The sequence below is a fragment of the Anopheles darlingi genome, chromosome 2 (genome assembly GCF_943734745.1).
Source record: "Anopheles darlingi chromosome 2, idAnoDarlMG_H_01, whole genome shotgun sequence".
In the NCBI taxonomy this organism is placed as follows: domain Eukaryota; kingdom Metazoa; phylum Arthropoda; class Insecta; order Diptera; family Culicidae; genus Anopheles; species Anopheles darlingi.
This window is the reverse complement of record NC_064874.1, coordinates 76210481-76235899: the sequence shown is the minus strand read 5'-3', so window position 1 is coordinate 76235899 and position 25419 is coordinate 76210481. Positions and strand designations below refer to the sequence as shown.

The following is a 25419-nucleotide window of genomic DNA, read 5'->3' as shown; positions in this document are numbered from 1 at the left end:
ATCGCACCTTCCTGCTGGCCAGGCACATGATGATGATGATGATGGTGCATCATGCATGGTTTATGTTCTCCCGCTTGGTCAGTTGGTCAGTTGGTATGCAAAACGAAATGGTGGCCCCACGGGTTGACTGTCAGGAACGGTCGAGGAATGCAATTAACGGATCCGAGCGGGGACAAAGCGCGACCGACCGACAGCAGGGGATGGCGGTTTGTCGAATCGTTTCGCGGCTACTCTCTCGACGGTTCTCGGTGGGCTAGTTCCCACCACACACACACACACACACACACACACACACACACACACACACACACACACACACACCGATCTGCTGCAATTCATCCTTTCATGGCGAAAGGAGGACAGTACATTCTCTCCGGGTCTGGTCTGGTCTGGTCACTAAAACCTGGACCAACATACTGGTCTGGTGTGTGTGTGTGTGTAAGGGGTGAAAAAATGAGGTAATTGGTTTTATGGTCAGGACGAACACTTCAACACGTGCAGCTTGGTATGTTCCACCTGAACCACCTCCGAGGTTCAATGGCCACATAAATGCACTTCCGAGCGCGCGCGACCTGCCACTGATGTCGCTGAACCTCTCCGGGAGACTCCACCAAAAAGTACTGTTTATGTGTGCGTTTCGGTGTCGGTGCACCGTGTTGTCGCGGTTGGTGCGGGTTAGCCCATTGTATGGAAATTATGTTGCAGACAGACGAGTGGGAGATGCTCACTTTGGGGACGGTTCCTGTTCCGACACCTTGCGCGTTCAACGCGACATCCTTGTATGCCCATGTGACCGTCACCGTCACTTGGTCCCGGACATGACCTAATCCAACGGTTATTCGCACCATCTAATCTTCCCCTCCTGGTGTACTGGTGTATCCAGTGAAAGCGGACCAACTCCAACTCAAAGCCCCGGTCCCAATAGGGACCGCGGTTTAGGCCGCTGTGAGCACTAGAAGCGTCATCACAAACGTCGCACTACTACTTTCAACACCTTTTTTTTTGGGGGGGGGGGGGGGGGGAAAGGACAAGGAACTCAAAAGCTCAACAGCTGTAGTAATACCGAGGGGGGAGACTTTCTGCCATGGACGACGTCAACGAAAAGTTGGCTGGCCAAAAACTTTGCCCAAACTTTGCCATTTGTCGCACAACAGCTGCTGAAAATGGCGTACGAATGGCCGGATGCCGAAGTTGGGCCTCCTCCGCAGCCCTTTTACGTCTACAGCACGCACTCCCTATAGAGAGAGAGACAGAGATTTCTTGTCTTTTTCTCCATTTCAATTGGATTCATCGTCCGAGGAAGGAAGTGCGAAGGTTACATGCTTTCGATTCTATGCAAAAATCGATGCTAACTTTAGAGGCATACTGAAACGAGGATGTTCGCTTGACTTTAAGAATGTCCCATCAGTTGGCAATTCGCTAGAGAGGTTCATTTACGCTTTCAAAGAAGCTGAGCTTACCACCATTATAATACCATCAAACTAGTTTGGTGCTTAAAATGTTATGTTCGCCAAGGAATTCTCTCTCATCATTGTCGGAATGGTGATACGCTTCGGTTATTATTCAGATATCCCGTGTCGAACTTTTGGAATTTTCAAGGCTGTGTCTGTGTGTGTGTAAGTTTACGACGAGTATTATAGTTCCAGAAGAAGCTGAGTTAGAGATAATACCATTCCTCGTCGTTTCGCGACATGCTCACTGCGGAATGATGACGCTTCGCCTTCGCCTCAGTCGTTGCGCTGGTTGCGTTAAACCATAAATTTGAAAACTTTTAAACCCCGATAAATCCTTCACACACACGTCCCGCTGGAGACGGTGTCGGAATTGGCGGTATAGTGCTCGTGTGCTGCTAATACGTTAACTTCTCACTCGGTACACATTCATCCCCCACAACCTTCAACCCGTTTTTGTTACCACGGGGCTTGGGATATCCGCAGGCTATTACAAAGAGGTCCGAGACTCCGAGAGACTCGCAAACGGAGAACTCTGGATCCGGGGAGCGAGCAGCAAAGCAAAAAAAGAAAGAAATATTACAAATTATGTCTGCCAATGTGCGTGTGTGTGTGTGTGTGTGTGTGTGCAGCCAAAGTCGAGTGGTGTGCAGAACAGGAACACACACACACACACCGTACGTATCGCATGCGACGGTCGTGATGGTTCTTTTTGCAGACAAATTTATGACTTTATGCCATGCGCAGGCACCGCATCCGCAGAACCCCGAAGATTACAGACCCGCACCGTGGTTCGGTTACTCCTAGCCGCGTTTCGCGTCGCCACTGCAGCAGAAGCAGAAGCAGAAGCAGCAGCAGGAGGAGGAGCAACAGCATGTGGCCACCCGCCACGGTTATGGCCGGCGGCTGGTAGGAACCAACACATCAGGGTCGATCTCGCTCCGATCTCTTCTTCACACTCCCCGTTCGTTGTTGTCTGCGTCTGTGGCCTCTGGCTTTCCATGCGGAGGTTCATGATCAAAGTTCATGCCCCTCCCCCCTTCCGCCCCATCACCGCATGGTTGCATCGTGCGAGCATTGAAAATGCAGATAAAAGCATCAAACCTAATGGCCACCGACCGGGTCGTCCGCTAATGAATTGAAACTCAGTCCCGGGCGCACGCACATACACACACAACGCCATGATCCGGCTCACCAATACAAAGCTTTTGCGGGAAAACTAATAAAAAAAGATTTGCACTTTAGTTGCGGACATGGGGTTAGGGCATTATTCCACCAAAAAGAGCACGTAGCATCTCTCGCATAAGGGATCTGCTTTCGAAATATGGGTACCCAGGCCAGGCCTGAACACACATCATCACTAAGTACCACCAGCGAACGCAGAAAGGAGAAATGGATGCGCACCTTATACCTGGTAGCGGTCTATTGTTATGGAGCTGGAAGAGCTTTTATGTTGCATGCGGTAGCATAAGTACTTAGTGCCTCTTCCGAATGGCACAAATATGGCTCAATTAGGAAGGAGTTGCTGGTAAACATTGCTTTAAAATATGAAATAATCCTCAGCAAGTACCATTTCCCAAAACTACATTCCCTTCTCCGGACGTCCTAAAGGGAGATGAAATCCCGCACCAAAAAACGATAACCACGGCCACGGTGAGAAATGTAATACCGCATCGAGATCGCATCGGCGCGTATCAACCGGTCACAAGGCACTGGTTTTGCGATTTTAATTAATTTCCCGCCGCCACTGCTTACCTCCGCCAAAGGCCTAAGGACAAGATCTGCTCGAGGCTCGAGTCGGTCCCGGAGTTGGTTGGATTGGTTGGATAAAAAACGATTTACGCCTCGACCACGACGGGCGTAAATTGAAAATGATTGCTGGCCGTGCCGCCGGCCGGCTTGAAATGGAACGGCGAGTTGCAGGACGATGGCCAGCAGCAAAGGAAGAGCGAGGAAGAGAGAGTGGAAGGGCTTAGTATAAATTTACTAATTATGCGCCGAATTTATCCAATTAATTTTCGTCCCCGAGAAAGGGAACCGACACGCACACCCCGGCGTGGTGGACCAACTTTTCGCGATCCTCGCACCACTGTTCTTCATTCGCGCTCGAAATCGGATCAACTCGGATCCATGTGCCCTTGAATCGAGTTCGATGTTACCGCGGACGAACATCAATGCCGAGGACAACGCTCCTGCTGCTCCGACGCCGGCTGCCAAAATCTAAAATGGCAGCATGCCCATCGAGTAAATCACTTGCCACAACCGTTACGCTCCTGTAACGCCACCATCATCATGTATCCCCGTCGTGGTGGAGCATAAATATGTTATCCTCGTGACCGCTGTCAGGATACGGATACTTACGATACGAGAGCCCGACGACGGCCGTTGGCAATTGATGGATCATGCCATCATGTTCGCACCGTGATGGCTCGCGATGGCGCGTTTCGCGATGGCGCGTTTCCATTTTCCACTTGCCACGAGATACCACCGAGAGGCGTTTGCTGGATTTATTTTTCCAATATAAATTTCAATTTATTTTCCACTCAGTAGTGGGCGCGCCGCACCCCACGCGTACCATTTGGTGACGGCCCGGGGGTGGCGCAAACTCCATTACACTATGGGCCGGGTGCGTTACGAACGGCCAGAACCAAACCGGGTGTGGAAAATGGCAAGTCCTCAAGTGCGTGCGTGTCGGAAGCGAATTCAACGGAATTAATTTCGAATTCAATGGAATTCTATTCGATACTTGGGAAAAATCGCTTCCGAAGTTCTTCAAATTCCATCCAAAAATATCGTCAGTTCCAGGAAAGGAAGAGAATTAGCTGCTGGAATGTATTTTCGTCAAAATGACCGCAAAGCTCGATCGTCGTCGTCATGTTTATTGAATATTCTGTTTATGTAACAACGATATGTTCAGAAGCCAGCACCGCAGTCACTCAATACGCGACCCTCCAAAATGGCGAGACAAGAGTCTGGCTAGACATAATCTCGCTCGAAGGATCTGCTCCATCTGGTCCGCAGATCTCGCCTGAGACTTTCACTCACACTCAAAAACGCACCGAGGATGCGGACGCGAGTAAATAGGACGGAATTGGTTTGATTCGATTTCGTTGCCTCTGAGTTGCTGGCGTGGCAAGCGCCCGGAGGTTGTCTATCGACCAACCGAGATGGGCAACGAGACGTCGCAAGCGACGTGGACTGCAAAATGTCAATGTCGTGTTTCCGCGGGCCCCGGGAAATTCGGTCCCACAGCACTGGCGGCGCACAAACCCGAAAGCATAAGATAACATCAACCTCTCTCCCCGATTGGCTTGGAAGCTCCTCTGCCTGTTACCGACGTCCCTAAACCGTGATACCGAAGAGTATCGTTCGCATGCCGTGCTGTTAGGCCCGTCAGGGGTGACGATGATTTTGCACCGAACAGGCCTCCTTCGGAAGGCACCATCTTGTAGCAATCAAGCCTGCTGCTGTCGGTCGGTGCTGGAAAGATTTAATTATTTCTTCCTGGCACCAAACCCCAGTTGCTGCGTCCACGCCCTTATCACACCCGAATGGTGGTCCGGTTTGGTGAGCGCAAAAATAATATATCCCTCCAGTCACCTCACCGTGTGCTCACTGATCGAACGAAGGTCCTAACGGCCGGCGAGCACCAGCAGGAACGGTGGCCTACTCGTGACAGATTCGGCGATTCGCTTCCCGGCTCCTTGTACCCCCGGGGGGCAATAAACAGACACATTTCGCGATGGCGCGCTGGCAATGGTGCTGGCCTCGTGCACGGTTGATGACGGGAAATTTATAGCCTCCCGGGAGAAGCCCCCGCTGAATGAAGCGCCGCTCCTCCCGCATTGGCGTCCTCAGCTTGATATTGTTGACATATTTTATGCTGCGAGGCCCCCCCCGGTAGAAGTCCTCCGCCGGTGTGCGAGCGGTGGAGCGGTGGATTTATTTGTTTGTTTTTCGCCGTTAGAGGCCTGTGGGGAGGGGGATGCATGGTGGATGGCGGGTTGGTGGCTCAGTGTGTCACATTCGAGCATCATTACTTGCCAGCAAACCCCCGTCAGGTCCCGGGCGATCGCGCAGCATTCATCAACCGGTTCGACTGGTGGCTAAGACCTACGGGAGTCGCCAGGGCGTACGCCATTGTTCCCGAGGTTCATAGAGGAAGCCGGAGACCGGTGGAAGAGTGTCATCGATTGAGCTGGCAGCTGATAAAATACGGTGCTGGATAACTACAACCTTCTCCTGGCGTTCCTATTCCTGACAAAAGATGATAAAGAGTTCCGGTTCCGACCTGAAAGCCTCCAAGGATCACGGGGGCCAGATTTGCGACAACTACCCAGGGGACGGGGGGGGGCCCGTACCATTCGAAAACCTTTACCCTTGTACCTTTTCCAGCCGCATTAGAAACGATATTTGCCTCGGGTAGACCAGGTTGCAGGTTGCGGCCTCCGTGGATTATTACCGTGACAAATCGAAAGCAATTTTCATCGAGCACCATTATCGTGGATCAATACCCGGGAGCGACGGGTTTGGGGAGGGGGGGGGGGGGCTTCCATCGGTTCACCGTTAGAAGCCGAAGGTCGCACAACCGGGGACCCGGGCACCGGCCAGGCCGCAGACGACGTTTTATTGGATTTTGGGTGAAAAATGAAGTAACTGGCAATATCCGGAACGACGTGCAGCGTGCGCAACAGACGCGCGTGCTGGCGTGCTGACGATGGCGAACCTCCGAAGCCCTCCCAGGGGCCACGGCACGCCCAGCCGGTAGAACCGCATAATAAGGTTACAGGGCACGACGAACAAAAAAAAGTTTCAGCTCATTAAGACGATTGTTTCACGGTCGCCGCCCCAACCGACCGTATCGGGACCGTACCGGGCCGGTCGGAATGGATTATCGGGAATTTATGGAAGCCGAAGCTCGAGCTCGGGCACGTCAAGAACTTTCGGACACGCTTCGCAGTAAATTTCCTTCGCCGACGGACGCCGAAACAAAGAAAGAAAAGCGATTTGGAGTGTAAGGTGTGAGAACGGGGGACGGGTGGGCGGGGCTGGCGACCCAAAGGAAGTGATAAAAGTGCCTGAATTAGCTAATGCTTTTGAGGTGCTCCCGGAGTCCGTCATCTGGTCATTCTAGTTTCTTTTGTAGAAAGCCGACGTGGAATGCCGTGGCTGACCGAGTCCTGGTCTTCGTTCTTGGCATAAATGGGAATGTTTAATGCGACTCGCCCGCGAAACAATGCTGCTCGCTACCCACCGTAATGTATTTATGTGTATTAAAATACCCGGCACGTGCGCAAGGGGCCGCCCAACGCGAAGAGTATGTCCTGGCAGATCGCCAGTAAAAAAAAAAGGCCTAAACAAACTGACCTAAGCCTGGATTATCTGAGCTTCCGTTCGCTTGCTGCTAGCTGCTCCATTCCATTGTTCTCGTTTGCCTGTTATTCTGGGTGCCTTTCGCCAACGGGGAAAAACCCTTTCCGGGAACCGCGCAGCGCAGCTTAATCGAGCGAACTGAGGCGACCTCGGTTAGTTATTGCTGGATTTGCGGAAGAAATTGCACAGAAAGAAAAGGGCGAAGCGATACCATCGACTCCTGGTATACTCACTCTCTCTATAGGCTTCTAGGAATGGCGGTAGGCAAGATGGTTATTTGCTTTAGTGGCAAGATGGTTATTTGCCGACCATCCGGATTTTACGGCGATACTTGTACTTCTGTCGCTTCAGTTCGGTTCAGTAATTTTGTTCGTGACTAAGAGTCCGTCACTTGAGGTACTACACCAACGATGGCAACAAATGTAAGCAGACGCTGTATACCCACACGAAATTAGTCTGGCAAACAACCAGTCCAGTCCCCAAAAAGGGTGCCCATGAAGGTGTGAGTAAAGCTAATTGTTTGTCTATCCTCTTGAACACGAGTCCGTGACATCACCTGTAACGCTGCTCTCCAATAAAGGCGCCGATCTGCTCGAGATGGCGCAGAGCACTCCTGGAGATCCTGGGAGATGAACCGCAGAACACACAGAAACTCGATGACAAATTAACAAACTAACGCCCGGGCCTTCTTTCCAAGATAAACACGTGTGCGCCACTGTTGTTTGGGCGGTAAATAGTGCTCGCATCATAAACCGACGAATGAACGACTGGTGAGTCACCCACGGAGGCCACGGCAATGATGCGACGCAGTTGACTATATACACTCAATTGAGGTGTGTTTGTTTCGCTCGAATTGAATGGAGCGTTTGAGACGCCACATCAAGAGCACGGGCATCCTCAGACGCACAAAACAGCCATTCAAATAGATACTTTGTTGTTGCGGAGTTTAAACTTGCACGTAAAACGTAAAGCTGTGTCTGTGGATGATGTTGCTGTTTGACTCATCAGCTCACAGACTTATCGCTCCGTAATGTATTCCATACCATTCAAATTAGAATCCATGCCATCCTCGTCGGTACGGCAATGACGCAATAGCGATCGATCGATAATGTCCAGATTTCGGATTCAAAATATTCCATTTTTCACGAATTCTCTTCCACCGTTCTATGGAGAGTATTGAAAAAAAAACTCGCCATTGAGCTTGAATAGAATGCCAGCGTGGTCCTACAGTACCACCGATAGCTAGACAAAAGAATGAAGGCATATTCCATTTCGCAGAATCCGGGAGCTCCGATGAACTGGACTGAAGTGGAGTGTTCTCTCATCGAGTGCACTGCGTCCGCGCTGGAGAGGTTTCGGTCCGAGATTGTGATTGAACACACCACCGAGAGTCGGTCGCTATTGTTTTGCCCTTTACGCTCGAAGGTGTGGATACCAGGATATCAAAGATCGAAGTATCGCAAACGGATGGCCTCTTGTCAAAACTCAACTCATCTACTTCCTGCCACCAGCATCTGATACGACTTGCTGCTGCTGCTCAGAAGTCAGAGGCAAGGATGCCGTAACGCTCATCGACGACCGTCATCATTGCGCTGTCAGGCGTCATCTGACGAACAAGTGCACTGCAGAACGGGGACCGCAGAAACCCAAAACGGAACCAAACGAAAAATCCATCAAAAACCAAAACGACACGTTCCATAAACCACACGACGGAATCCCTTCATGAGTTCGCGTGTACCATACCGTGGTGCTCTGGTTACCAGACGTGAGCAATCAATCCGCGTCGACCTGGTGACGGTTGCGACCGGTGCAATCCTGGCCGACGTTCGTGCGTCGTGGTTGTTTGCCGGAAAGGGAGCCCGCATCATACACTACCCTTTCCTTTGCCAAAGCGCTCCTTCCAGTGCCAAAAATAGACCAAAAGCCTCGCTGGGTGGGTTTGCTTGCTTGCGAGTTTCGAGGCAACTTGCGTAGGAGATCAATAGAACGGCCCGGGCTTCATCCGGGTGTGCTCGACGTGGATGCATTAATTAGATTTCGATAGCCGGGATTGCTTTTGATTAATTTTCCCCGGGAACCACATTCGCGCACTAGGAGCCACACACCGGTTCGTACATCTCGGAAGCATCTTTCTTTCCATCTTTTGGAGTGAAGGATCCAAACGCAAAGTACAGAAAGAAAATCCGAGATTCCCACGGAACAGATTTGTGGATGTTCCGTCGTCAGGCACTTCTCGTCATACGAAGGACTGCGGGCGTGCATGCGAAGCCCGAACCCTTGTCTCATCGCGTTACTGCTCAAGTTATTTCTGCCAAGCATAAGTGAAGTCGCGTGGGAGTTTGAGATGCCTTCTGGGGGGGGGGAGGGATCCACGGTGTACGTGCTCGTGCTGGACTTGATGCGAATTGGATTTGTTTTTTGTGGGGTCGAGCATCGTCAGCACAGATCCTAGCCTAGAATAATACGAATCCGTTTGAAGCATGCTCTCATATTTGTAATCAGTTTTCCCGGAAGTGCTTTAAGATTTCAGTAAAGCCTTAACAAGATCCTCGAACCGCTGAACGCTTCCGAAATTCCACCCGTCAACGCGCTTTAAAACCGTGAATTCCTTTCCCTCAAAAGGCTCGGGACACTCTGGCACAGCCTTCATGCTGCAGACGGGTATTGCAAAACCATTGTTATGCAAGGCGCCAGTCAACGGTTGGTTGAGTCTAACCAATTCCCCCCACTGGAACGTGACGCCGATTTGAGCCCAGGGCTTGTCAGGGAATAAACAGCTACATCGGTGGTGATGGTTGTGGCTTCCTCTGGCGTGTGTCATCGTTGGCATTGTTTCGGCAGCTCTCGAACGTCGTCGTCGTCGTCGTCGTCGTCTTCATCGCCGTTGAGCGCGACCTTTTCTGTTTCCCCTGCGCGAAAGCATTAGGCACGTGACGATACTTTCGAATTTGCAAATTTGCCCCCCAGGCAACAACGCGCCTCTGCGCCTCTCTCGCGCCTGCCTCCCCGGCGTAGCTAGGACCACCGCTAGGATCTGTAGGATGTCGGGAGGCCGCATAGCAAATCTGCAGCAGAAGGATGATTTATATCATCCCGCCCAATCGCAATCGGCGACAGTCGTCGTCGTTCCCTTTGAACTTTCTAATCCACCACGTCCACAACAACATGGCCACCTCCGGGGAACGTGTGCGCGCGGCATCGTAGTGTAATCGATGGAAACACAAGGAGTCGAGCAGTCGAGAAGCAAATAAAATGGCCAACATTATCACATCTCATGCGGACTCGGCCCTCGACGATGGCGAGATTCAATTATACTTACTGTAGCGCCGCCGCAGCCGACAGTTAATGAAGCACTACCATCCGTCCATCCATCCATCCGTCCATCCGTCCATCCATTGCGCATAGCGTTCCAGCACATACCGATGTGTGCGGCACGTGCAGCGGATGCCCTTTTGCGGGCCCAGCGGCCACCGGACAGACCGATGCCAGACGTGTGATAGTGTCAAAGTCATTGCACTCGCCGCAGCCCAGACCAATTAGGAATCCTAAACCCCGGCCCCAGCGAAGGCATGCATGATGCCATTTTGCGAAGGTTCCGAAGATATGCCGGATCCAGATAACGTTCAAGGCGAGACCGGCTGGTCGACAACGATGACAACGAGAGTGACGAAAAAATGGCCGACAATAATTCATCAAAAGGACCGAATCGAACCAACAAACCAACGACAATCGTGGGGCTGGAAAGCATCGTCGAACGGGATCGCGCACGGAATCGGCCAATGTGCCATTAGCCGTGGCCACACGGAGCGAAAATTTGCGCGCAAATTTACAAATTAATGCCAAATCGTTTACGCTTCGATATGTTTACGTGGCCGGGTTGAGGAAATTAAAATCGTTTTGTGGAAGAAAAGGATTGAACACACTAGCAATGATCACTATCTATCAATGTAAACCACAAATAGAACATATTGCGAGCCCTTCCGTTTGCAAACAGCTTTTACTCTAGGTTTTACGCTCCACGGACCTATAATCGTTTGACAGCATGTAAACGGCAAGCGTAAATGTTTTGGCATTAATTTTTTCGTTTGCGCTAGAGTTTTCGCCCCGTGTGGCCACGGCTATTGAACTTTGCACGTTTTGCACGTTGCATTCTGCGCAGTACTGCACACCAGCCCTGCGTCATCCATCATCTGCTATCAACTGGTAAAGATCATTGCGTTCGCGTTCGCGCGTGCGTGTCTCGTTTGCATGATGATCCGCGTGACTGCAGCGGGGTGTAGATCTCGGTACAGCTACAGCTCCCAACCCATCATCAGTTGGAGCAAACAAATGAAGGGAAAAAAAACCATCAAATCACCATGCGAATCACACTCTCGGAGCCTCGGAGCTGCCCTGTAGTGTACTTCATCTGTACAGTACTGGCACCGACAACGGCGTAACGCTTCCGAGAACCACTACTCCGAAAGCTCGTTCACGCGCGCGCTCACGAAACGAAGCTCATTAAAGTTGCCAGGTTGGGGCTGGGGCTGGGGTTGACATCATCGTCGAACCGTCAGGAAGTGTGACAAAACTGTGACATTTATGCGCCGTACGGCAGTCGCTCGCACACACCTCGTAGCATCTCGTTAGTGTGTGCTCGGGAAATGCGGTGGAAAAGCTCTAACTAACAAGCGCACACGTGCAGCACGTTGGATTTGCACTTTTCCAATCTATTTCCCTTCTTGGGTGAGGGGAAACGAAACGGGCGTTGCATTTCGCAGCGCGACCGGAACACATCCCGGTTCCGATAGATTGACTGTACAAATAGGAATCGGTGCGGGTGTCGTGGCGTATTGACTTTTGCTGATACGTTTTCGTTTTGATATTTGCAGAATACTTGCAACGAAAACAGGAATATTACCTCACGTGCGAAAGTAAGTGGTTTTAGTTTCACATGGAATGACTTTGTAGAGAGATTTTTTTTAATCCAAAATTAAAAGAAAACATAGTAAATATACAGAAAAGTTAAACATACTTTTCGTCCGCTCTTAGATGAGTAAAAAATAACTGAAAAGATACTCAGAAATAACGCATTTCGCGTTATTACAGAGAATATAAAATGAAAACGAATAACATAAGATGTTAGGTTCTGAAAATTGGAACCAGGAATGACAGTATGCAACACACTTTTCAATAAATAAAATGAAATAAACTTAGCAAAGGCGAAATTCACAGTTGAAACACGATACAAACAGAAAATGATTCAAGAAGACTTTATTTAGAAAGCAAACCTACACTGAAAACAAAATAGAAACGATGTTTCTCTTTTTTTTCTCGTAAATAATAATGAATAGATTGACCCTTGGTGCAAAAACAAACATTTCAAAGACATTATAAATAGAAGGTAACGATGCAACATTTGCAGAAGCAAACAACATTAAAAACGTATAATACCAAGCAGGTGCTCATTATAAAATGGCAAAAGAACGTAAAACACAATAAAATAAAGTACCGAGCAACGACGACGACGACAACAACAACGGGACAAAAACAGAATAACAACCCCGTGATCGTTCATTCACACCCCGACCGACCCACTGTCGGTGTGATGTCCGTGATAAAGCAAACCCTGCTTCTAGCACACTACTAACCCGGATGTACGGAACTCCTCGTCCGTAGACGACGAAACCTTCACGCTCGTGCCCTTACGGATCGCCGCCTGAAATGCACAGTTAACCCGTTGTCGCACGGCTTCGTTCCGCTCCTTCGCTCGGTACCTCCTCGGTTCTGAAATGCACGGTCCACCGTCAGTCCTACCCCTTGCGTTCCGCGGGTCCACGTTCAGGTTGTTATGTGTTTGTTCTGCCCGCAACCTTCTTCTAACCTTCTCCGTCCGCGTGACATCATCACGAGCATCATCGTCATCATCAAATCATCCTGCTGCTCGTTCACCGTGCGGGTTCGTGTCCCTCGGCATGTTGTTGAGTTACCCTTTTTAAGGCGGGATGATAATTACGCCCCAAGTTTGCTGATGTCTGCACACCCGTCACTACCTCACCGCGTCCCGAAAAAAAAAACAGAAACGCAAAAAAGAATCACTCTCTCTCTGTGTTCCATGCTACCTTCGACCTACCTACGGTAATGATGTGCGAACTGACGAGGGAGAGAGGCGAGTGTATCACTTCACAACCCCGTTACCGACAACTACCCTACGGACGCAGCAACCCCGTCAAGGCGATGTCGAGTGTTCGAGTGCCAGGCGTCTATGCGCCGTGTGTGTGTGTGTGTGTGTACGTCCAGCATCGTCGTTTTAATTGTCCCGGCCACCAATTCAAGGAGACAATCCCCATACGTACATACCGATCGGCGATAGAAGGCGTTGCTGCACCGCCAGTACAAAGCAACCTCTTGGAGGTCTCCAAGTGAGGACCGAAAGATTCGGTCACGAGGATCGCTTACTGCGTTTCGTGAATCGTTTCGAAAGCGCTTTGGCCATCGAAACGGCCTCAAACAGTCGAACGCACGCACATTCGTCATGATTCGTCACCCCCACTCGCGAATCGATCCCCGGGGTCCGGGGACGCACCTCGCGCCCCAAAAATGAGTTATTTATCTGATCCGCACACAGTGATCCGCGGGTGCGGTACGTCAGGAACAGGTTTTCGCGATTGGATTGGATTTTGTTATTGTTTCGTTTGCGGGCCGCAGCTAGGTCAGCAGCACCGGCAAACGGTCGTGTTCTGCCCGGGGCCATTCAACAATAACAACAACAACAACGCCCGAACTGGTGCTGTTCGATTGATCCGCGAGATTGCCATTCCCGGGCTAAGGGAGGTCAACAAATTGGGTGGAGGGTTTGCTCGAGGCGTGCGAATAGCGAAAGGGATCCCTGTTTTGGCTCTGGCGACCACCGGCCCGTAGAGGGCGCACTTCGTAGTTTTGGGAATGTGTGGAATAGAGGGTGTGAGGTGCGTAATGCCCGCCGGCATGCATTCGGCATTGCTCACGTTCCATTCAGGCCTCCGGGACCGAAGCAGAGATTCGATTCGCTGAGAGCTCACACTCAATGCCACTACCACCACCACTACCGCTGCCAACTGTTGAATGATCTATTGACGGTCTCATACTACTACCTGCCTGGGATATGCACACCGTTGGGGATATGCACACCGTTGTAGCCGTTGTCGAAGGTCGAGAGGAAATAAAATAAATCTTTACTGCGTTCAGATTACAAGACCGAAGATCTCCGCTTTCGCGTCCTCCGAAGATTCTAAGTGACTTCAACTGCAAACTTTTGCGAGTAAATTGCTGTACGGGTCCTCTGGTTCTGGGCTCTGGGGGCTCTATCCCCCCATCAAAACACGGACCATCAATCGTAGCAGGATGTTGCACTCAAACTCGCCACCACCCAACGAGGAGCGACCATCGAGAGAATCGAGGCTCGTAGAGAACAAAGAGAACCCTAACCATAAACTCCGCATGTCCGTGTCTACCTTTGGATCTGACGCCCACTTTGGCCACTTCATGTACCTTTTTCTGCACCTTTTGTGCCCCTTAAAGAGAGAATCTTCTCGGATCTAGATAGCAACAAACCGGGGCCGCCGTCGCCGCCGTCGCCGCCGTCGCCGCCGCCACCACCACCGCGTCCCTTCGCTCTTCTAATTGTGATAAATTATGTGTTGGCAAAAACGCTTCGAATGTTTATCATCATTAGGTGCGATGTAATTTATAGTATCAGACCGCACACAGGGGCAGTGCAGACCGGTGGTAGTGGTGGTGATGCTGTTGCAAACCCTTTCCTCCTTCTTCTTCGCTCCAAAGGTGCATCCTTTGCCGAAAGCATATAACCACCACCACGGAACATCGTAACGTAACGGAACGATAAATCGCTGTTGCCCTTGGCGGCCAACGTTGTTTGTTTTAGAACGCTACGCGATGGATGGAGTGTGTTCTTCGCGGGACTCTCTTCATGCACACACACACACACACACACACACACACGCACATAGACAAGGAGGGAAGTGCCAATTCATTTCACTCGCGAAAACATATTTTTAATTAAATTCACCTTTTTCCCGGGAGGTGGAAAGAGGGGTTGGCCACCGGAGTCGTGCAGCATTGGCCGAGGAGTGCTCTGATACTTTGTACCTAAAGAGGTTGCTTTCCCGGGAGGGGGCCAGTGACTCACAATCGAAAGGATGTTACATAAATAGGGAACGGGAGCGTTCCATGTCGACATAGCATAGGCATTATCGATCCAATCGTTCCAATCGTGAGCCATCCTCGCCCACCGCCACTCGATCGATCGTAACTGAAACGTGAATTCCCTGCGCCAAAGTCAGCACCGCCTGCCTGCCTGCCTGCACGCCATGACAGTAGAAGAGAGTGAGCCAGGTCTGATCGAACCTGGAAGCCCCAACCATCAATCAATTAGATGCCCTTCGATATCGAACCAACACATTAAACACACAAATACAGCGATGTGTAGGACCACCCACCGGTGATGTTGAGAATATGGTAAACTTTTACTTTGGATCCGGGATCCCTCCCTGTCAAGACATCGCGGACCCGGCGCGCGCGTCATTTTCGCATAAAAAGCATGCGAAAAGCCTTTGGTACGGCCCACCGAGTGAAGGCCCGTTGGAAAAGTGAAGCCAAAATCCGTGCGAAAACACAACACACCCATCCACCTCCCATCCCGTCCTGTCCCGTCCCGTCCCGTCTTCTAAATTGGCGCTCGCGGGCATTTCTCATCAAACAGCGTAACGTTCTCTGTTTGACGCGCGAAATCCGCAAAAGTGAAAATTGATTTGTTTTTACCCCCATGGCCACACGCCGCGGTGTGTGGTTGTTGTGTACGGTGTACGGAGTACACCGGTGGTGTCTGTCTGCAACATGAAATCCGATTTTAACACTTACTTTCGAACTTGCTCGATTTGTTTACGCTCCACGCTGGTGGTATCGGAATTTAAAGGGCTCTCCGTGTCGGCATACAATTCGACACACGAGGATTCGTGATGAAACATCATGCGCTATATGCAGCATAACCCTCACAATGCGCCAGTAGTACACTTCACCGATGATGGCCGATCCGTTAGCCTTGACCACCATCAGCAGGGGGGGGGGGGGCACCATCTTCGATTTTGAGCTTTTGATCGTGAGGTTTGCGATTTGGTTTGGTAACGATGTGTCTGAGGTCATCTCACACACTCCGGACACCAGCACCGTCATCGAGCAGGTATTGACCAGACTCCTTGGAGCCGTATAACTGGTATTAGCTACTAGTCGTCGTCGTCGTCGTCGTCGTCGTCGTTAACGATGCGTTATTGAGTGGAGATGATTTTTTGTTGTTGATCCCTCCAGCGTTCTCCTTCAAAACCGTCCTCATGGCGGCCATATTGGAAGCAATCGACTGGCAGATCACACACATAATGACCACAATACCGCTTGGACCTACAGCAGCGGAGCCATTGTTTAGCTTTAAAGTTGCAGTAGCCACCCTTTACTACCAATACTGCATAACGTGGGGACATCGCTTGGTCTTTGTAAAGAGCTCCTCCTGGCTGGCAGCTGGCAGGTCTCGGGAGGTCAGAATTCAATTAATAACAATTAATGCATTTACTGCTGGCAGATGCACCATCAGCACCAGCACAAGCAGCACAGCGAGAACGCTATCCAGACATTCTACCAGACGTCCGGCATCGGTTGAATGGAAGGGCCGGCAACGGGTTTGTCAATTAAAAGGTCCCGCAATCTCGCGCAGCTTCCATCCCCCGTCCGGCAGACTATCCACCGTCATGCCCTTCGGCTGCAGGGACGGACATGGACGAACACACGGCACCTTCACTTCTTATGCTAATGGAATATCGACCTAACGGAGAACAGCCCCGTTAGTGTGCGGGACGAACACGAGCGAAGCGATCGAAGGGACGGGGTCTGATCTGACATCATCACGCGCCTCTATGTACGTTCCCACAGTTGCAGGACTGTTTGACCCTTACGAACCGAACTCCCTTCCGGTCGATCGCGTCTTGGTCAGTTTGTTCGACCTTCGATCTGGTCGTCTAACTTTTGAACTATCAACACGAGCCGCAACCTGTTCCTTCCACGGCGATCACGCGTGGATCACGAGCGAGCGAGCAAACGGTGGCCTTAGTGTGCCGGATAAGCACACGATGTACCGGATCGCTCACAACAGGGCATGCAACATCTCTTGAAGGTGGTCTGCGCCTCACGTGCGCCATGTGGGGGGAATTTCTATCGTGAATGAAACGTGAGCTTCTCAACCCGGGCTGACGGAGTTTACGGATTCATTTCGCTGCGCCATGGACGGAAAATCGTTTACCAATGAGCAGTGTGTGTGTGTGTGTGTGTGTGTGTGTGTGTGTAGAAGGTAGTACATTATTTGTAAACTGTTGCTTCTACGCCTTACGGCACAAATAACTAGTTCAACGGGGATGTTATGTTTTCCTGGCAACAATCGAATGTATTTACCGTCACCAGACTTGACTTGTTGACTTGTGTGTGCCGTTGTCCTAGAAGTCAACGCGCGTTGGTCATCTGGCACCAAACCGCCAGAAACACGCAAAGGTAAGCATTGTTTGGATGTTTTTGGTTTTGGTTCGCGATCAGTACCGCAACATCAGCATGTTTCTATGATGTCCACTGGCAAACCATGCCACTGCCATACGCTACCCCCCGGGGGGGTTCTGGTTGCTAGTCGGCGACGCGAACAGCACACCGTTGCCGTGATCCACGCCGTGGATGGGGAGCCAGCGCCGCGTCGAGATTGAAATTCAATTATGACAACGATGAGCGATTCCGACCAGAACAGAGGGGGATGGAATAAAGGGGGGGGGGGGGGGGGGGGGGCGCTGAGTCCGAGTAAATAATTTAACTTCTGCTGACTGCTGGCTGACCCGTTTGCTGTTCAAAACATTCCACAATCAGCACCCACCACGACCGCCACCGCCACCTCTTCTCCGGCACGTGTTCTCTCGATCACGGCGAACGGCCAACCATCGGTTCCGTCGTGGCTATAAATAAGGTTTTTATAGTTTCGTTTCATCAGCCAACCAGCCAACCAACCAGCCAACACTTCTCCTTTTATCTTCTCTTTCCCCAATCCCTCGCCAGTGACAGCAAAAGATGCAGAGGCTCGCCAGCATCCAGGTCCCCGTTTCGAAGCCTCCATTGTCATCTAGGAGTGCCTGCTCGGTGTACCGTTAGCAGCGGGCCCCAGACGGACTGGCCAACAAAGGTTCGCGAACAAACCGCAAAAACCGTCCAATAAAACCTGAAAAGCCATCGAGCATCCGATCACTTGACAGCTCGCGATTGTGTGTGTGTCCGTGTGTTTTGGATCCTTGATTTTTATGTTCTTTAAGCCTTCGCGGTCTTAAATCGCGACACGGAACCTGCGTCTGACGTAAGCGAGCCTCTCGAAGGTTGCGTGCGAATCAAAACGCTAATAGCAACTGGTAAGTGAGACTCAAAAAGTTACAGAAATCGCCACCGCTCATCGACGACAAATAGTTTCTACATTCGACAAAGTACAAAAATAAGGAAAAGGGAACTTACTTGGAAACCACACCGCTTTCGAGTGTCCGCTGGTCGCACGTGTTTTTCGAGGTTGTTGGCTCGTATCAATGCGAACTTCGAAGCTCCGCCAAATTCACTTGCCGCGGATGAAAGGGCACCCAACCCCCGAAAAAAAACTTCAACTCAAGACCCCGAGGCGTATTTTTGGACGCGTTCACCCTTCGCGCAGGATCCGAGATTCGTCGCCCCGGTTCGTCGCAGCTGCAATGGCGCGGAGCTTTTACTCCGAAACCGATGGAACCGGTTTGGTGGAATGCATAAATTTCGCCAGCATCACATCGAGCCGGTCTCAATGTACATGTGTGTGTGTGTGCGTGTGTGTTTGAGAGAGAGGGTTCCCTTTTTCGGCCAGGGGGTTCCTTTATCTTTTATCACCAACCTGCGTGGTGGAGGCTCAATTTATTGGAACAACCCCCGGGACGGGGAGCTGGGACGCTGACACTTGTGCTGCGTTATTTATTCGCAATTTTTTCTTTTTCACTTTTTCGCGCTCTTTCCGTTGTTTCAATTTACCACTACCGGCAACGGTTCTGGAACCCGCGTATGCGGCACAATCATTGGCCAAACCAATTGTAAGCTCGGGATCGATCGAGGATTGTTGAATTTTCCGCTTCCGCTTTCGGTAAACGGAATCACTTCATTTCCGCCTCGCCAAAACAACAAAAAAAAAACAATCAGCACCATGCACGCACGCGTTTCGGTCACGAAAAGGAGATTAAGCCTTCGCACGGCCAGCAGCCTCCAGGAGGAGTTATCACCGGAGTCACGTTTTGTTACTTTTCTCCGGACCGCGCGGTTGCGGCTCGTAAACAGCAGCACGACAGCACGACGGGCAACTCACAATATCAACGCTATAAACACGCTTCACTGCACGTGCACAACACCAACAAACGAGGGGGCAGCCGTCTTGGAGATGGCCAGAAATTCAAATTAATTCGAAATCAACCTTATCATCTTTCACGCCCGTCGCTAATGCCTGGGAGCGGGATTTTTTTTTGCTTTCGCGTGGCCACAACACCAGCAACATTCACTGACCTGCGTCGGTCGGACACCAAAACACTAGATCGCGTAGTAGATTATGGGGGATACGGGAGATTATGCTGGCGAGAGTGGCACCGTCCGATGCGATCCGATCCGCTGCACGTTCGTTCCGTGAATCGCGAGGCTTCCGGCGTGCTGGGTCCATGGCGCCCCCATCAGCCGGAGATCTTCGGTGAGTTTTTGGTGAGAAACCGGTGAGAGAGCATTATTTGTAGTAGCTACACGCGGTGCCAGAAGAATGGTAGCACCTCGGATTGGGAAAACAATTTATGAAAATGTTTCTTCTAATGTGTTGGACGTTATGATTTTTTTTATATCAATTCCATAGGAAATATTTTAGATTTTGGCATCGTTGTTCCAAAGAATATCGAATTAATGAATGTTAAATAAAGTTAGATGAACATTTTGCAAAATTGATAACATAGAAGATGGACCAAATTTTAATCGAAGATCGTAAGTATTTTGTAGTAAATTATTTTTTGAAAATCAAACAATCATCTCGTATTGGAAATCATGCTGATGCCACTTACTTTTCGCCGAGTGTATGCGCCAGAAAGCCGAGAGAGAGCGCCGAGAGCACCGAGAGCTTCGGTACTAAAGCGTGGCGCCCGAATCGTCGCTCTCAGCCCACGACGACGACGGCGACGGCTATGTCAACAACGAAACAATCCCCCACCTTTAACAAGCGCCCGCCACAAATTTGTCCTACGAAAACATAGGCTCCGGAACCGAATTCAAAACACCTTCAACCAAGCTGTTGATTCACTTTGCTCGATGCGCTTGCCGTGCAGTTGATTTTTTGTTTGTTTTTTGTTCAACTTCTATGGTTTCTTTTATGTTACTGAGCTTGTTAGTGTTACAAAATGCTTTCCGAGAAATTATTTACTAACTTTTTTCAGATCTGCATCATTTCACTTTGCTGGCGAATGTCTTCCCTCTTCGAAACAAAGGAATGCCACTGATTAAGCTCCATTTTGGTTCACGGATAAAACCGTTAATTTTCTCATACATTCTGCGGCAGAAGCAAGGTTGATTATCGGATGTATCAGGCCAAAATGACATGCATCACGCTCGGCGATGGAGTGTGGGAACTCGCGACGAACTGGCAAACCTCAAGCCTCAAGAAACCTCAAAATTATCTCCTACAACATACAACATACAACGCAGCAGCTGAAACTGTTCCCGGTGCGTGCTCGAAGTCCTTCAAACCCGTTTCAAACCCGAGAGCCGTGCCGGTAGCAACCGGGCGGGATGTGACTCGTTTGGTAGAATTAATTTGGAAGATGCTACCGAGGATAAGAGTTTGGAGTGCGTCGTCGTCGTCATCGTCGTCAGTGGCGGGAAAGAAATGGAACGAAGAGGAACGCATACACACATACACACACACACCACACGGGCGGAATGGGACGAACTGCTCATAATGAGCTCCAGAATGCGCCTCAAAGAACCGTCAAACCAATCCAGCGGTAAGTGCACAGCAGTCCAACAGCAACGAGCATGGCATTGGCAATGGCGACGAGACAAAGCGAACCACTTGACATTCGTGCTGAAGATGGCACGCGGGACTTATCAACCGGACGAGCCGCACGTATCAGAGCAGCACACTCATAATTGCAACTGTCTCGAGTAGTGGCTGCTGTGTGGCTGTGGTTGGGAAACGATCGGAATGATTGTCTAAATTAATGCATACTTTGCTGGAGATGGTTCATCGTCCCGGTGATAACGTCAGAGAGCGTTAGACCTGCTATTTAGCTGTTTGATCAACAGCACATTAAAGAATGGAGATATAATTGTTATCAGAAAGATGATCCACGCAACGGAAAAGAGATCTTGGGTTAAATAGAATAAATATTAGTTTCGAGTTGCGCTCTTACAAGAATTAAACCATAATCAAACGACATTAAAATATATACTTTTATTAAACTCGGCAATACTACCTCATGCGAAGTGCTACACTAATGCAGAAACTATGCTAAGTGACTTTTAAATAAATACTTTCTCAAGAATTATGATAAGAGGAAGTGCTACTGCCGTCCAGGGCCAACAAAGGTCAATGATAAATTATCGTTCGCTTGATTTGATCGAGCAATTGAAATCAGTTGCGTTGACCAGTCGACCAGTTGGGGTCATCACGTCATCATCACGGGTATTTCATGATCGCCCAGACCGCTTACATCAATCGTTCCGATCTGGCGCCACACTGAGGAGTCTGTTCAGGGCCATCATATCGTTTTCGCTAGGCTGGCACGTTTCTTTCTTTTCCGTCACTACTGTGGCCAAGTATTCTGCGTTGGACGTTGGACGTATTCGTCTATTAGTTCTCTGTAATCCCATAAAAATCCTCAAAATCTGTTCGAGTTGTTTAGATCTAATAAACCTATTACAATAAGGTGAAGGTAGCGTTGTTCCAACTGCCTTCCAAGAAATCGAAGCGATGGGGTTGTTTGTCCCACGAAAGTCTACTCCATTTCGTTGAACCACATCTATTCTCGAAGGCCATCTTCGGCTTAACCTCTAAAGATGTCTCTTCCACTTAACACACACACACACCCTCCCCAAGATAAAGGCTTCTTCCTGTTTACTTGTTAGGGTGGCAAGTTTATGCTCTCTGAACCCAATCGAGTAAACGCTGGCCAAGGTGTTTCGGGTAATCGTTTGTCAAAAGTTTCGCACTTCCCGGGGCCGCTCTACTATCGGTCCCGGGAAATCGGCAGCGCCGTGCCGGTGAGCATTAATATTCATGGTTTATGATTATTAGAACATTATGCTAATCGAATTTTACAGCCCATGAAATGGCGAGCCTACGGTGGCATCCTCCCTTCATGGCGGTGCGGCACGTTCGGTTTGCTGAAATTTTTCTCGAATCGAGGACCGAAAAGAAAGGTTTTCAGCATATTTTTTAGGGACGGTGGATGCTGCCGATGTTTGTTTGTGTGAAAACAGCTAGTTAAAACAATGGAGATAGGATGAATGTCAATATGTACATAACTTTTGATAATTGGAACACTATAAATTGCTTTCAGGGAAACTTTAGCGATGGAATTCTACATACACACATGTTGCATATAAACAAAGAAGATACCAACATAAAACATAAATAATATTCCTCACTGATAACGGTAATGCAACATTGCAGCAAATACCCTCGGCTTCATCAGCAACTCTACCTGTACTAAGACGTCTAGAAGTTGTAAAGCAATTCATCCCTTACGCTCATCCGTCACATAAACTCCCGAGCGGTGGTCTAATCACATTTGCAGCACTGCAACGCAACCCAAGAACACCATCTTCAACGCTTCGCTTGGCCACAAATGATAGACACACCGAAGATGGATGGGCTCGGGTAGCGTGCAGCCCGTCGTTAGCCGGCCGGTAACTTGTCGAATTATCAATTTCATCTCCTTCACTTGCAAGTGCAAGTGGGCGCTTGCTTCCCCCCTTACCCACCCACTCGACCCTCTCCAACCACTCGACACGACAACTCGATCAGGCGCAGTTTTACTAAATTACCATATCGGACCCCCCGCTGCGGTAATCCATCAAGCCGGCTCAAGCAGTCGCGGCATCGCACGTCGGACCCAGTCGGGCCCAGACTGGCCCGGTTCAAGCCGTGTCTCGAAGGCCGATGATTGCACCGATGTCAGCCGCATCATTGCATCGTGTCTGTACTCCCGTACTTAAAATGATTAATTTCTGCCAGCGAACGAGCAGGTTGTGTCTGGGCGACCGGGACTTCCATCTCCCGGCGACGGGACGTTACATCGCCTGCCACGCAAGAAGGGGCAACCCGGGGCAACGAGCAGCATAATCCTGTTCTCGGCATCCCGGGAGTGGTGACTGGCGACGCTATCTGTCGCTTTACCAACATGCGACTAGCGATGTAAACGCGCTTATCGAACAGTAATCGGCTAAATGGTGGCATCGTGTATCAGCAGCCCGATCGATCCGATCGAATCGAACCCTACGATCGATGGCGGTTTTTGCGTAATCCGAAGGAATTAAGGTGGTAGGTAGTTGAACTGATTGCAACACTGTCACCGAGCGGTGATAAAAGTGAAACAGTTATGTAAAGCGGCCACCACTGCCCGCGAAATGTTCTTGTTGTACTTTTACAGCTTTAAGCTGATCAAGAGTTATGATAAGGTTGAGTGGAAAATGCTTTTCCGAATTATCGGAAAAAGCAAAAGTGCGTCAGTATGCAAGTCATATGGTTTGATTATTTTGGAAATTTCATTAACAGACATACATACGAACAGACGCGATGAACCTGTTCGAAGCTCCATTGTTTCACCATACCAGGCGCCGTTTGTAGCAATTTTTCGCTCGAAAGACTACGCAGCAACGCATTGAAGGGCGCGATTGCTAACGCACAACGCCAATTACTATCCACCCAACGAAACGGTAAAGAGGATGATGAAGACGTTTACCAACGCTTTCCTCTCTCCCTTTATGCTCCATATCAACACAACAAACACAATATCGCTTGGTAAGTCTTGAGCAGCAGCAGCAGCAGCAGTAGCAGCATCGACGGTATGCGCAGGTAACCGGAAAATAATTGGAAATCGGAAAATGCAATACAATATTTTCATTCCATCATTCCAAGGGTGGGGTTCGCAAACCCCCGCCTGGTTGGTCTGGCAACCTTTCTTCTGCTAATCGGATCATAAACCGCTCTCTGCGTGTGGTTCATCCCCCTTTCTCTTTCCTTCCCTGGTGGAGATCCGTGTGTCAACCAAACGACAAACGTCAGATGCAGAATGTGTCCGGACAGGAGGGCAGCAGCAGTATGACGCTGGTATGCACTCTGTCGCATGTATGCATTGCAGTTTTGCGAAGGAGAAGCTGCATCCGGTAGCAGCATCCCAACCAAAGGGCACAAGCTTCACGCAATCCTGCTTCAGCTCCAGCTGTGCAGACACATATGTGAAGGCGAACATATCATTATCGGTGGCTCACCGAAGGAGCTGTCTTGTGTGGGTGTGTGTGTGTGTGTGCTCGCTGTTGTCTGAGCATGTCTTATGCTGCCGGGAAGAGTACTACCGGTGATGGTTGAGCTTCCAGTCCTCTCTAGCGACGGCGATGCTATCGATAATGAAAAATGCAAATTCCACAATCTCGTCGACGACGACGACGACGACGAGAGCTTCCCGTTGACGTCCGGCCCGGGATGGTTATGAAACCTCGCCAGAGCCAGAGCAGAAAGACGGGGGGAGGGAAGCAAAAAGGGACATTTACAAAACCGGGAATTCAATCCTTTTTTCGTATCCCCGAGGATGCGGGTAAGCAAACAGCAATAACAACTTCCACCGCCTGTTCTCCTGGTCCGCCAGCTGCTTTTATCTCCCCCAGCCCGGTGTTGGATCATTCTCTTGGCCGGATGAGCACAGCAATGATGTCCTTCCGCCGGTGCCGCCACCGCCATTGCCATTTGCATTCGAAACAATGTCTGTTTTTATGTCTGGCGGCCGGAAGGGAACAAGGAGAACACAAGGAGATCGCTTCCAAACGAATGCACCAGCTGCACCGGGGACGAAGGATTCAATAACCATCCAATCGGGATGCTGCGGGCTCTGCACCAGTTCTGCACCGATCTGCCGCCGCCGCCGCCGCCTGCGATGTGCACAATCGTGCAAAAGGGAAATTCATTAAACACAGAGACCAGGTCAGACACTCGGATGATGGTGATGATCCAGGTCATTGAGGCGTCAAAAAACGGACTCATGTGGGACTGTACATCGCTCCCCGTGCACGAGGTGAGTAAACATATTTACATGCTGCCAATATGCTGACGGCGACTGCACGAGGGTGTTAGCAAACATTCCTCCTCCACCATCTTTCGCTCATCCGGATAGCGAATGAACCAGTATGTGTAAGACCGGGCACTGCATTATGAATCAATTTCTAATTCGAAATTCGATGAGACCGAACATTTACTTCGTGAATCTTTAACCCACGCCAAACTCCAGCACGTTTT

The 25419-nt window shown here is 50.0% G+C and overlaps 1 protein-coding gene across 1 annotated transcript in view; it reads right to left on the bottom strand.

Annotated features, from left to right (window-relative positions):
• The window catches only part of LOC125949653 (uncharacterized), a 51171-nt gene extending 31598 nt beyond the window's left edge, over nucleotides 1-19573 (bottom strand). The window contains exon 1 of the mRNA XM_049676909.1: nucleotides 18384-19573. The gene's annotated coding sequence lies outside the window, so the exon portion shown is untranslated. The remainder of the gene's footprint in view (nucleotides 1-18383) is intronic.
• Between the last annotated feature and the right edge of the window lie 5846 nt (nucleotides 19574-25419).